Consider the following 12,103-nt stretch of genomic DNA (forward strand, 5'->3'; position numbering starts at 1 on the left):
CACACCTCTAAGCAGCCAAACAGCATGGAGTTGACTTCAGGTCTTAGACACTTCAGTCACGGTTCAACAAAACGAAACACGCATGCCCAGCCGCATCCCAGAATCCTTTGGTGCCATTAGATCCAACGTGCACGTGATCGCCGCTACAATATGATGAAGCTTTCAAGTTAAAAGCAATCGTTAAAAGCAGCGTGAAAAAATCCACCATCACCAACGGGTTTGGAAAAGCCGCTCTGCTGCGTGACGGAGGGAACAGCGCATGGAGTGAATTTACCTCTGAGTCACAGTGACTCGGCTGGCTGCACGTGAATATGTGGGAATAACATCAGCCTTTATTTTGTCGGGACACGACTGGAAACACAAATCGACGTGGTCGTTTTTACGGTTTCTAAGGACTGAGCGGAATTTTGCATTGAAAAGCTCACAGCCTCCGTGTGAGCTGGAGACATGTTCTCCTGCTGCTCGTAGAGCTGCGGGGCCGATGGCAGTCTGAAGGCTCCCACACGTAACAACGCATCCGCCCCTCATACACAAAACGTACAGCATTAAGTCCGATTGCTCTGCACAGACACGATTTGCTCCGTCCACCGACGCAATGGGGACGAAGCGCGGACGGACGGAGCGCAGAGGCGTCCGCGGAGCAACAGTGTTTGTTGTGGAAGGGAACTTCTGACGCACGCGCCGCACTGAGGCGCACGTATCGCTCTGAGGCGCGCGCTTTTCAGTCGCCGCTGCTTTATTTTACTGGTGTGTTTTTTAACCAGCCCTGTTACTCCCATAACGCTGCCGCAACATAAGCGGAAGGAGAGCTGTACCCGTTCACCCCTCCATGCACTGCTGATACTTGCTCATTCTTAAACACGTACAACAGTGTGGCGAGCCGGGCATTGGCCCCGCCTTTAGCCCCTAAGACTCATGGGAAATGGGGAATCGCGGACGTAAATTTCCTCATCATAACTGAGGGATGTGATGTTGATTATATGGTTACTGTTTGTAATTTTATGTATGATACCTAAATTGTCAATAAGTAAAAAAAACTAAAAAAATAAAATAAAATAAAAAAATACATAACTGAGGAACTTGTGAACAGAATAGAGGTCCATGCTGTTTGGCAGATGTGGGTGTACTCAAATACATGAGCCTGAGGCAAAGCTGTCTCCTCCCACAGTGTGTTAATGAATCACACTTACTCTGGGAGGCAGGACGTGATTAGTCATGATGACAATGTTGCCTAATACATTCGGCTTGTACTCCGATGCGGCTTGTGTATGTATAAAAGTGGTCAAACATGAAATAGGTGGGTGCGGCTTGTAATCGGGTGCGCTTTATAGTCAGGAATTTACGGTATTTCAAAGAGTTTTGACAGTATTCTAGCCAGAGCTTTTGGTCTGTATTTGTCTGAGCAGCTTTGTTTTTTATCACTGGAACTAACATGACAGCTACCATGGAGTCTGGTAAAAGTCCATGATTGAGAAAAGTTTAAAACACACGGATAGTTTTGAAAATACCTTAGCACTAGCAAACCATATGTACTCTGTAGATACACTATCAAGGCCAGCAGCTTTCTTATTTGGCAATGTGAAGAAAGCATGGTGGACCTTGTGTGTTGTGATTACATTGGTGTATCAAGAACATTAACTCTATATGATTCACTCTGTACACTGCGACTGTGTTGTCGCCACAGAACCAAAATGTTTCCAGTGGCAGAAAGTCCTTCTACCACACATGGGATTGTTTTTCTAGTAAATTTCACTACTTTCCAGAAGTCTCATGTGACTAAAGAGATTTCTGGCCATGGAGTCTGACCATTTCTACAAATAGAACCTGTTGCATATTTATATCTCGCATTAGTAACCGTATTTTGCACAAACATTGGTCCATGTCTTGGTTTGCCATTCGTTTGATGCTTCTCTTGCTTTTAAAAAGAATTAAGGTGACATGGGCAGTTCAGCTGGGTCTACCCTTAGTAGTTTTTGGTTTGTGAAGGAATTCACTGGAACTTACCAACGCTTCAACTACACTCCATAGGTAAACGAAATGTCAGAGACATGATAAGGGTTTTTACAGTTTCCATCTCTGCATGTAATTGCTTCTGTGGCCAAATAAACATAACTAATTTATCTGAAGGTTACCGCCTCCTTTGAAAGAGAACTCCAGTCCAGATATGAAGAACCTTCACCATTGTAACATCCCTTAAAGTCAGAAAAATGATTTACATCCCAAAAGGAATGTGATCAGCAAACGATAATTTATAAAAAATTGTCCTTATGAGTCAGAGAGGCATGAGCTTCACATCCTCAGGACTGAGTGAAGAACTTCATCTTCATTGCAGAGGAACAGACACCTGCTCTTGAGCTTCCAACACGCACACAAGTTGACAATGAAACGTGGGATTTGTAGTGTACTAACAATGTATGCAAACCATTGAATGTATCAGAGAACTGGGTGTGTTTCTGCTGCAGGTGTGTTTCTGTCTCAGGTGTGTTTTTGCTGCAGGTGTGTTTCTGAGTCAGGTGTGTTTCTGACTGAGGTGTGTTTTTGCTGCAAGTGTGTTTCTGTCTTATGTGTGTTTCTGTCTTATGTGTGTTTTTGCTGCAGGTGTGTTTCTGTCTCAGGTGTGTTTTTGCTGCAGGTGTGTTTCTGTCTCAGGTGTGTTTCTTCTGCAGGTGTGTTTCTGTCTCATGTGTGTTCCTGTCTCAGGTGTGTTCCTGTCTCAGGTGTGTTTCTGTCTTGGGTGTGTTTCTGACTCAGGTGTGTTTCTGCTGCAGGTGTGTTCCTTTCTCAGGTGTGTTTTATCTGCAGGTATGTTTCTGTCTGAGGTGTGTTTCTGTCTGAGGTGTGTTTTTGCTGCAGGTGTGTTTCTGAGTCAGGTGTGTTTCTGACTGAGGTGTGTTTTTGCTGCAAGTGTGTTTCTGTCTTATGTGTGTTTCTGTCTTATGTGTGTTTTTGCTGCAGGTGTGTTTCTGTCTCAGGTGTGTTTTTGCTGCAGGTGTGTTTCTGTCTCAGGTGTGTTTCTTCTGCAGGTGTGTTTCTGTCTCATGTGTGTTCCTGTCTCAGGTGTGTTCCTGTCTCAGGTGTGTTTCTGTTCCAGGTGCGTTTCTGTCTCAGGTGTTTTTTCTGTCTCAGGTGTGTTCCTGTCTCAGGTGTGTTCCTGTCTCAGGTGTGTTTTTGCTGCAAGTGTGTTTCTTCTGTAGGTGTGTTTCTGACTCGGGTGTGTTTCTGTCTCAGGTGTGTTTCTGCTGCAGGTGTGTTCCTGTCTCAGGTGTGTTTCTGTCTCAGGTGTGTTTCTGTCTCAGGTGTGTTTTTGCTGCAGGTGTGTTCCTGTCTCAGGTGTGTTTCTTTTGCAGGTGTGTTTCTGTCTCAGGTGCGTTTCTGTATCAGGTGTGTTTCTGTCTCAGATGTATTCCTGTCTCAGGTGTGTTTCTGTCTCAGGTGTGTTTCTGTCTCAGGTGTGTTTCTGTCTCAGGTGTGTTTCTGTCTTATGTGTGTTTTTGCTGCAGGTGTGTTTCTGTCTCAGGTTTGTTTATTCTGCAGGTGTGTTTCTGTCTCAGGTGTGTTTCTGTCTTATGTGTGTTTTTGCTGCAGGTGTTTTTCTGTCTTATGTGTGTTTCTATCTTATGTGTATTTTGGCTGAAGGTGTGTTTCTGTCTCAGGTTTGTTTATTCTGCAGGTGTGTTTCTGTCTCAGGTGTGTTTCTGTCTCAGGTGTGTTTCTGTCTCAGGTGTGTTTCTGTCTGAGGTATGTTTCTGTGTCAGGTGTGTTTTTGCTGCAGGTGTGTTTCTGTCTCAGGTGTGTTTCTGTCTCGAGTGTGTTTCTGTCTCAGGTGTGTTTCTGTCTGAGGTATGTTTCTGTCTCAGGTGTGTTTTTGCTGCAGGTGTGTTTCTGACTGAGGTGTGTTTCTTCTGCAGGTGTGTTTCTGTCTCATATATGTTTCTGTCTTATGTGTATTTTGGCTGCAGGTGTGTTCCTGTCTCAGGTGTGTTTCTGTCTCGAGTGTGTTCTTGTCTCAAGTGTGTTTCTTTGCAGGTGTGTTTCTTTTGCAGGTGTGTTTCTGTCTCAGGTGTGTTTCTGTCTCAGGTGTGTTTCTTCAGCAGGTGTGTTTCTGTCTCAGGTGTGTTTTTGCTGCAAGTGTGTTTCTGTCTTATGTGTGTTTCTGTCTTATGTGTATTTTGGCTGCAGGTGTGTTTCTGTCTCAGGTGTGTTCCTGTCTCAGGTGTGTTTCTGTCTGGAGTGTGTTCTTGTCTCAAGTGTGTTTCTTTGCAGGTGTGTTTCTTTTGCAGGTGTGTTTCTGTCTCAGGTGTGTTTCTGTCTCAGGTGTGTTTCTTCTGCAGGTGTGTTTCTGTCTCAGGTGTGTTTTTGCTGCAAGTGTGTTTCTGTCTCATGTGTGTTCCTGTCTTAAGTGTGTTTCTGTCTCGGGTGTGTTTGTGTCTCAGGTGTGTTTCTTTTGCAGGTGTGTTTCTGTCTCAAGTGTGTTTCTTTTGCAGGTGTGTTTCTGTCAGGTGTGTTTCTTCTGCAGGTGTGTTTCTGTCTCATGTGTGTTCCTGTCTCAGGTGTGTTCCTGTCTCAGGTGTGTTTCTGTCTCAGGTGTGTTTCTGCTGAAGGTGTGTTCCTGTCTCAGGTGTGTTTCTGACTCAGGTGTGTTTCTGTCTCAGGTGTGTTTCTGCTGCAGGTGTGTTCCTGTCTCAGGTGTGTTTCTTTTGCAGGTGTGTTTCTGTCTCAGGTGTGTTTCTGTCTCAAGTGTGTTTATTCTGCAGGTGTGTTTCTGTCTCAGGTGTGTTTCTGTCTCAGGTGTGTTTATTCTGCAGGTGTGTTTCTTCTGCAGGTGTGTTTCTGTCTCAGATGTATTCCTGTCTCAGGTGTGTTTCTGTCCCAGGTGTGTTTCTGTCTCAGGTGTGTTTATTCTGCAGGTGTGTTTCTGTCTCAGGTGTGTTTTTGCTGCAGGTGTGTTTCTGTCTTATGTGTGTTTCTGTCTTATGTGTATTTTGGCTGCAGGTGTGTTTCTGTCTCAGGTGTGTTTCTTTTGCAGGTGTGTTTCTGTCTCAGGTGTGTTTCTGTCAGGTGTGTTTCTGCTGCAGGTGTGTTCCTTTCTCAGGTGTGTTTCTTTTGCAGGTGTGTTTCTGTCTCAAGTGTGTTTCTTTTGCAGGTGTGTTTCTGTCTTATGTGTGTTTCTATCTTATGTGTATTTTGGCTGAAGGTGTGTTTCTGTCTCAGGTTTGTTTATTCTGCAGGTGTGTTTCTGTCTCAGGTGTGTTTCTGTCTCAGGTGTGTTTCTGTCTGAGGTATGTTTCTGTGTCAGGTGTGTTTTTGCTGCAGGTGTGTTTCTGTCTCAGGTGTGTTTCTGTCTCGAGTGTGTTTCTGTCTCAGGTGTGTTTCTGTCTGAGGTATGTTTCTGTCTCAGGTGTGTTTTTGCTGCAGGTGTGTTCCTGACTGAGGTGTGTTTCTTCTGCAGGTGTGTTTCTGTCTCATATATGTTTCTGTCTTATGTGTATTTTGGCTGCAGGTGTGTTTCTGTCTCAGGTGTGTTCCTGTCTCAGGTGTGTTTCTGTCTCGAGTGTGTTCTTGTCTCAAGTGTGTTTCTTTGCAGGTGTGTTTCTTTTGCAGGTGTGTTTCTGTCTCAGGTGTGTTTCTGTCTCAGGTGTGTTTCTTCAGCAGGTGTGTTTCTGTCTCAAGTGTGTTTTTGCTGCAAGTGTGTTTCTGTCTTATGTGTGTTTCTGTCTTATGTGTATTTTGGCTGCAGGTGTGTTTCTGTCTCAGGTGTGTTCCTGTCTCAGGTGTGTTTCTGTCTGGAGTGTGTTCTTGTCTCAAGTGTGTTTCTTTGCAGGTGTGTTTCTTTTGCAGGTGTGTTTCTGTCTCAGGTGTGTTTCTGTCTCAGGTGTGTTTCTTCTGCAGGTGTGTTTCTGTCTCAGGTGTGTTTTTGCTGCAAGTGTGTTTCTGTCTCATGTGTGTTCCTGTCTTAAGTGTGTTTCTGTCTCGGGTGTGTTTGTGTCTCAGGTGTGTTTCTTTTGCAGGTGTGTTTCTGTCTCAAGTGTGTTTCTTTTGCAGGTGTGTTTCTGTCAGGTGTGTTTCTTCTGCAGGTGTGTTTCTGTCTCATGTGTGTTCCTGTCTCAGGTGTGTTCCTGTCTCAGGTGTGTTTCTGTCTCAGGTGTGTTTCTGCTGAAGGTGTGTTCCTGTCTCAGGTGTGTTTCTGACTCAGGTGTGTTTCTGTCTCAGGTGTGTTTCTGCTGCAGGTGTGTTCCTGTCTCAGGTGTGTTTCTTTTGCAGGTGTGTTTTTGTCTCAGGTGTGTTTCTGTCTCAAGTGTGTTTATTCTGCAGGTGTGTTTCTGTCTCAGGTGTGTTTCTGTCTCAGGTGTGTTTATTCTGCAGGTGTGTTTCTTCTGCAGGTGTGTTTCTGTCTCAGATGTATTCCTGTCTCAGGTGTGTTTCTGTCCCAGGTGTGTTTCTGTCTCAGGTGTGTTTATTCTGCAGGTGTGTTTCTGTCTCAGGTGTGTTTTTGCTGCAGGTGTGTTTCTGTCTTATGTGTGTTTCTGTCTTATGTGTATTTTGGCTGCAGGTGTGTTTCTGTCTCAGGTGTGTTTCTTTTGCAGGTGTGTTTCTGTCTCAGGTGTGTTTCTGTCAGGTGTGTTTCTGCTGCAGGTGTGTTCCATTCTCAGGTGTGTTTCTTTTGCAGGTGTGTTTCTGTCTCAAGTGTGTTTCTTTTGCAGGTGTGTTTCTGTCTCAGGTGTGTTTTTGCTGCAGGTGTGTTTCTGTCTCAGGTGTGTTTCTTTTGCAGGTGTGTTTCTCTCTCAGGTGTGTTTCTACTGCAGGTGTGTTCCTGTCTCAGGTGTGTTTCTGTCTTATGTGTCTTTTTGCTGCAGGTGTGTTTCTGTCTCAGGTGTGTTTCTTCTGCAGGTGTGTTTCTGTCTCATGTGTGTTCCTGTCTCGGGTGTGTTCCTGTCTCAGGTGTGTTCCGGTCTCAGGTGTGTTTCTGTCTCAGGTGTGTTTCTTTTGCAGGTGTGTTTCTGTCTCAGGTGTGTTTCTGACTCAGGTGTGTTTCTGTCTCAGATGTATTCCTGTCTCAGGTGTGTTTCTGTCTCAGGTGTGTTTCTGTCTCAAGTGTGTTTCTGTCTCAGGTGTGCTTCTGTCTCAGGTGTGTTTTTGCTGCAGGTGTGTTTCTGTCTTATGTGTATTTTGGCTGCAGGTGTGTTTCTGTCTCAGGTGTGTTTTTGCTGCAGGTGTGTTTCTGTCTCATGTGTGTTCCTGTCTTAGGTGTGTTTCTGTCTCGGGTGTGTTTGTGTCTCAGGTGTTTTTGTGTCTCAGGTGTGTTTCTTTTGCAGGTGTGTTTCTGTCTCAGGTGCGTTTCTGTCTCAGGTGTGTTTCTGTCTCAGATGTATTCCTGTCTCAGGTGTGTTTCTGTCTCAGGTGTGTTTCTGTCTCAGGTGTATTTCTGTCTCAGGTGTGTTTCTGTCTTATGTGTGTTTTTGCTGCAGGTGTGTTTCTGTCTCAGGTTTGTTTATTCTGCAGGTGTGTTTCTGTCTCAGGTGTGTTTCAGTCTCAGGTGTGTTTCTGTCTCAGGTGTGTTTCTGTCTCAGGTTTGTTTATTCTGCAGGTGTGTTTCTGTCTCAGGTGTGTTTCAGTCTCAGGTGTGTTTCTGTCTCAGGTTTGTTTATTCTGCAGGTGTGTTTCTGTCTCAGGTGTGTTTCAGTCTCAGGTGTGTTTCTGTCTCAGGTGTGTTTCTGTCTGAGGTATGTTTCTGTGTCAGGTGTGTTTTTGCTGCAGGTGTGTTTCTGTCTCAGGTGTGTTTCTGTCTCGAGTGTGTTTCTGTCTCAGGTGTGTTTCTGTCTCGAGTGTGTTTCTGTCTCAGGTGTGTTTCTGTCTCAGGTGTGTTTCTGTCTCAGGTGTGTTTTTGCTGCAGGTGTGTTTCTGTCTTATGTGTGTTTCTGTCTTATGTGTATTTTGGCTGCAGGTGTGTTTCTGTCTCAGGTGTGTTCCTGTCTCAGGTGTGTTTCTGTCTCGGGTGTGTTCTTGTCTCAAGTGTGTTTCTTTTGCAGGTGTGTTTCTTTTGCAGGTGTGTTTCTGTCTCAGGTGTGTTTCTGTCTCAGGTGTGTTTCTTCTGCAGGTGTGTTTCTGTCTCAGGTGTGTTTTTGCTGCAAGTGTGTTTCTGTCTTATGTGTGTTTCTGTCTTATGTGTGTTTTTGCTGCAGGTGTGTTTCTGTCTCATGTGTGTTCCTGTCTTAAGTGTGTTTCTGTCTCGGGTGTGTTTCTGTCTCGGGTGTGTTTGTGTCTCAGGTGTGTTTGTGTCTCAGGTGTGTTTCTTTTGCAGGTGTGTTTCTGTCTCAGGTGTGTTTCTGTCTCAGGTGTGTTTCTTCAGCAGGTGTGTTTCTGTCTCAGGTGTGTTCCTGTCTCAGGTGTGTTCCTGTCTCAGGTGTGTTTCTGTCTCAGGTGTGTTTCTGCTGAAGGTGTGTTCCTGTCTCAGGTGTGTTTCTGACTCAGGTGTGTTTCTGTCTCAGGTGTGTTTCTGTCTCATGTGTGTTCCTGTCTCAGGTGTGTTCCTGTCTCAGGTGTGTTTCTGTCTCAGGTGTGTTTCTGCTGAAGGTGTGTTCCTGTCTCAGGTGTGTTTCTGACTCAGGTGTGTTTCTGTCTCAGGTGTGTTTCTGCTGCAGGTGTGTTCCTGTCTCAGGTGTGTTTCTTTTGCAGGTGTGTTTCTGTCTCAGGTGTGTTTCTGTCTCAAGTGTGTTTATTCTGCAGGTGTGTTTCTGTCTCAGGTGTGTTTCTGTCTCAGGTGTGTTTATTCTGCAGGTGTGTTTCTTCTGCAGGTGTGTTTCTGTCTCAGATGTATTCCTGTCTCAGGTGTGTTTCTGTCTCAGGTGTGTTAATTCTGCAGGTGTGTTTCTGTCTCAGGTGTGTTTTTGCTGCAGGTGTGTTTCTGTCTTATGTGTGTTTCTGTCTTATGTGTATTTTGGCTGCAGGTGTGTTTCTGTCTCAGGTGTGTTTCTTTTGCAGGTGTGTTTCTGTCTCAGGTGTGTTTCTGTCAGGTGTGTTTCTGCTGCAGGTGTGTTCCATTCTCAGGTGTGTTTCTTTTGCAGGTGTGTTTCTGTCTCAAGTGTGTTTCTTTTGCAGGTGTGTTTCTGTCTCAGGTGTGTTTTTGCTGCAGGTGTGTTTCTGTCTCAGGTGTGTTTCTTTTGCAGGTGTGTTTCTCTCTCAGGTGTGTTTCTACTGCAGGTGTGTTCCTGTCTCAGGTGTGTTTCTGTCTTATGTGTCTTTTTGCTGCAGGTGTGTTTCTGTCTCAGGTGTGTTTCTTCTGCAGGTGTGTTTCTGTCTCATGTGTGTTCCTGTCTCGGGTGTGTTCCTGTCTCAGGTGTGTTCCGGTCTCAGGTGTGTTTCTGTCTCAGGTGTGTTTCTTTTGCAGGTGTGTTTCTGTCTCAGGTGTGTTTCTGACTCAGGTGTGTTTCTGTCTCAGATGTATTCCTGTCTCAGGTGTGTTTCTGTCTCAGGTGTGTTTCTGTCTCAAGTGTGTTTCTGTCTCAGGTGTGCTTCTGTCTCAGGTGTGTTTTTGCTGCAGGTGTGTTTCTGTCTTATGTGTATTTTGGCTGCAGGTGTGTTTCTGTCTCAGGTGTGTTTTTGCTGCAGGTGTGTTTCTGTCTCATGTGTGTTCCTGTCTTAGGTGTGTTTCTGTCTCGGGTGTGTTTGTGTCTCAGGTGTTTTTGTGTCTCAGGTGTGTTTCTTTTGCAGGTGTGTTTCTGTCTCAGGTGCGTTTCTGTCTCAGGTGTGTTTCTGTCTCAGATGTATTCCTGTCTCAGGTGTGTTTCTGTCTCAGGTGTGTTTCTGTCTCAGGTGTATTTCTGTCTCAGGTGTGTTTCTGTCTTATGTGTGTTTTTGCTGCAGGTGTGTTTCTGTCTCAGGTTTGTTTATTCTGCAGGTGTGTTTCTGTCTCAGGTGTGTTTCAGTCTCAGGTGTGTTTCTGTCTCAGGTGTGTTTCTGTCTCAGGTTTGTTTATTCTGCAGGTGTGTTTCTGTCTCAGGTGTGTTTCAGTCTCAGGTGTGTTTCTGTCTCAGGTTTGTTTATTCTGCAGGTGTGTTTCTGTCTCAGGTGTGTTTCAGTCTCAGGTGTGTTTCTGTCTCAGGTGTGTTTCTGTCTGAGGTATGTTTCTGTGTCAGGTGTGTTTTTGCTGCAGGTGTGTTTCTGTCTCAGGTGTGTTTCTGTCTCGAGTGTGTTTCTGTCTCAGGTGTGTTTCTGTCTCGAGTGTGTTTCTGTCTCAGGTGTGTTTCTGTCTCAGGTGTGTTTCTGTCTCAGGTGTGTTTTTGCTGCAGGTGTGTTTCTGTCTTATGTGTGTTTCTGTCTTATGTGTATTTTGGCTGCAGGTGTGTTTCTGTCTCAGGTGTGTTCCTGTCTCAGGTGTGTTTCTGTCTCGGGTGTGTTCTTGTCTCAAGTGTGTTTCTTTTGCAGGTGTGTTTCTTTTGCAGGTGTGTTTCTGTCTCAGGTGTGTTTCTGTCTCAGGTGTGTTTCTTCTGCAGGTGTGTTTCTGTCTCAGGTGTGTTTTTGCTGCAAGTGTGTTTCTGTCTTATGTGTGTTTCTGTCTTATGTGTGTTTTTGCTGCAGGTGTGTTTCTGTCTCATGTGTGTTCCTGTCTTAAGTGTGTTTCTGTCTCGGGTGTGTTTCTGTCTCGGGTGTGTTTGTGTCTCAGGTGTGTTTGTGTCTCAGGTGTGTTTCTTTTGCAGGTGTGTTTCTGTCTCAGGTGTGTTTCTGTCTCAGGTGTGTTTCTTCAGCAGGTGTGTTTCTGTCTCAGGTGTGTTTTTGCTGCAAGTGTGTTTCTGTCTTATGTGTGTTTCTGTCTTATGTGTATTTTGGCTGCAGGTGTGTTTCTGTCTCAGGTGTGTTCCTGTCTCAGGTGTGTTTCTGTCTCGAGTGTGTTCTTGTCTCAAGTGTGTTTCTTTGCAGGTGTGTTTCTTTTGCAGGTGTGTTTCTTTTGCAGGTGTGTTTCTGTCTCAGGTGTGTTTCTTCTGCAGGTGTGTTTCTGTCTCAGGTGTGTTTTTGCTGCAAGTGTGTTTCTGTCTCATGTGTGTTCCTGTCTTAAGTGTGTTTCTGTCTCGGGTGTGTTTGTGTCTCAGGTGTGTTTCTTTTGCAGGTGTGTTTCTGTCTCAAGTGTGTTTCTTTTGCAGGTGTGTTTCTGTCAGGTGTGTTTCTTCTGCAGGTGTGTTTCTGTCTCATGTGTGTTCCTGTCTCAGGTGTGTTCCTGTCTCAGGTGTGTTTCTGTCTCAGGTGTGTTTCTGCTGAAGGTGTGTTCCTGTCTCAGGTGTGTTTCTGACTCAGGTGTGTTTCTGTCTCAGGTGTGTTTCTGCTGCAGGTGTGTTCCTGTCTCAGGTGTGTTTCTTTTGCAGGTGTGTTTCTGTCTCAGGTGTGTTTCTGTCTCAAGTGTGTTTATTCTGCAGGTGTGTTTCTGTCTCAGGTGTGTTTCTGTCTCAGGTGTGTTTATTCTGCAGGTGTGTTTCTTCTGCAGGTGTGTTTCTGTCTCAGATGTATTCCTGTCTCAGGTGTGTTTCTGTCCCAGGTGTGTTTCTGTCTCAGGTGTGTTTATTCTGCAGGTGTGTTTCTGTCTCAGGTGTGTTTTTGCTGCAGGTGTGTTTCTGTCTTATGTGTGTTTCTGTCTTATGTGTATTTTGGCTGCAGGTGTGTTTCTGTCTAGGGTGTGTTTCTTTTGCAGGTGTGTTTCTGTCTCAGGTGTGTTTCTTTTGCAGGTGTGTTTCTGTCTCAGGTGTGTTTTTGCTGCAGGTGTGTTTCTGTCTTAGGTGTGTTTCTTTTGCAGGTGTGTTTCTCTCTCAGGTGTGTTTCTACTGCAGGTGTGTTCCTGTCTCAGGTGTGTTTCTGTCTTATGTGTCTTTTTGCTGCAGGTGTGTTTCTGTCTCAGGTGTGTTTCTTTTGCAGGTGTGTTTCTGTCTCAAGTGTGTTTCTTTTGCAGGTGTGTTTCTGTCTCAGGTGTGTTTTTGCTGCAGGTGTGTTTCTGTCTTAGGTGTGTTTCTTTTGCAGGTGTGTTTCTCTCTCAGGTGTGTTTCTGTCTCGAGTGTGTTTCTGTCTCAGGTGTGTTTCTGTCTCAGGGTGTTTGCTGTGTGTTTCTGTCTCAGGTGTGTTT

The sequence above is a fragment of the Oryzias latipes genome, chromosome 7, assembly GCF_002234675.1.
Source record: "Oryzias latipes chromosome 7, ASM223467v1".
Lineage (NCBI taxonomy): Eukaryota > Metazoa > Chordata > Actinopteri > Beloniformes > Adrianichthyidae > Oryzias > Oryzias latipes.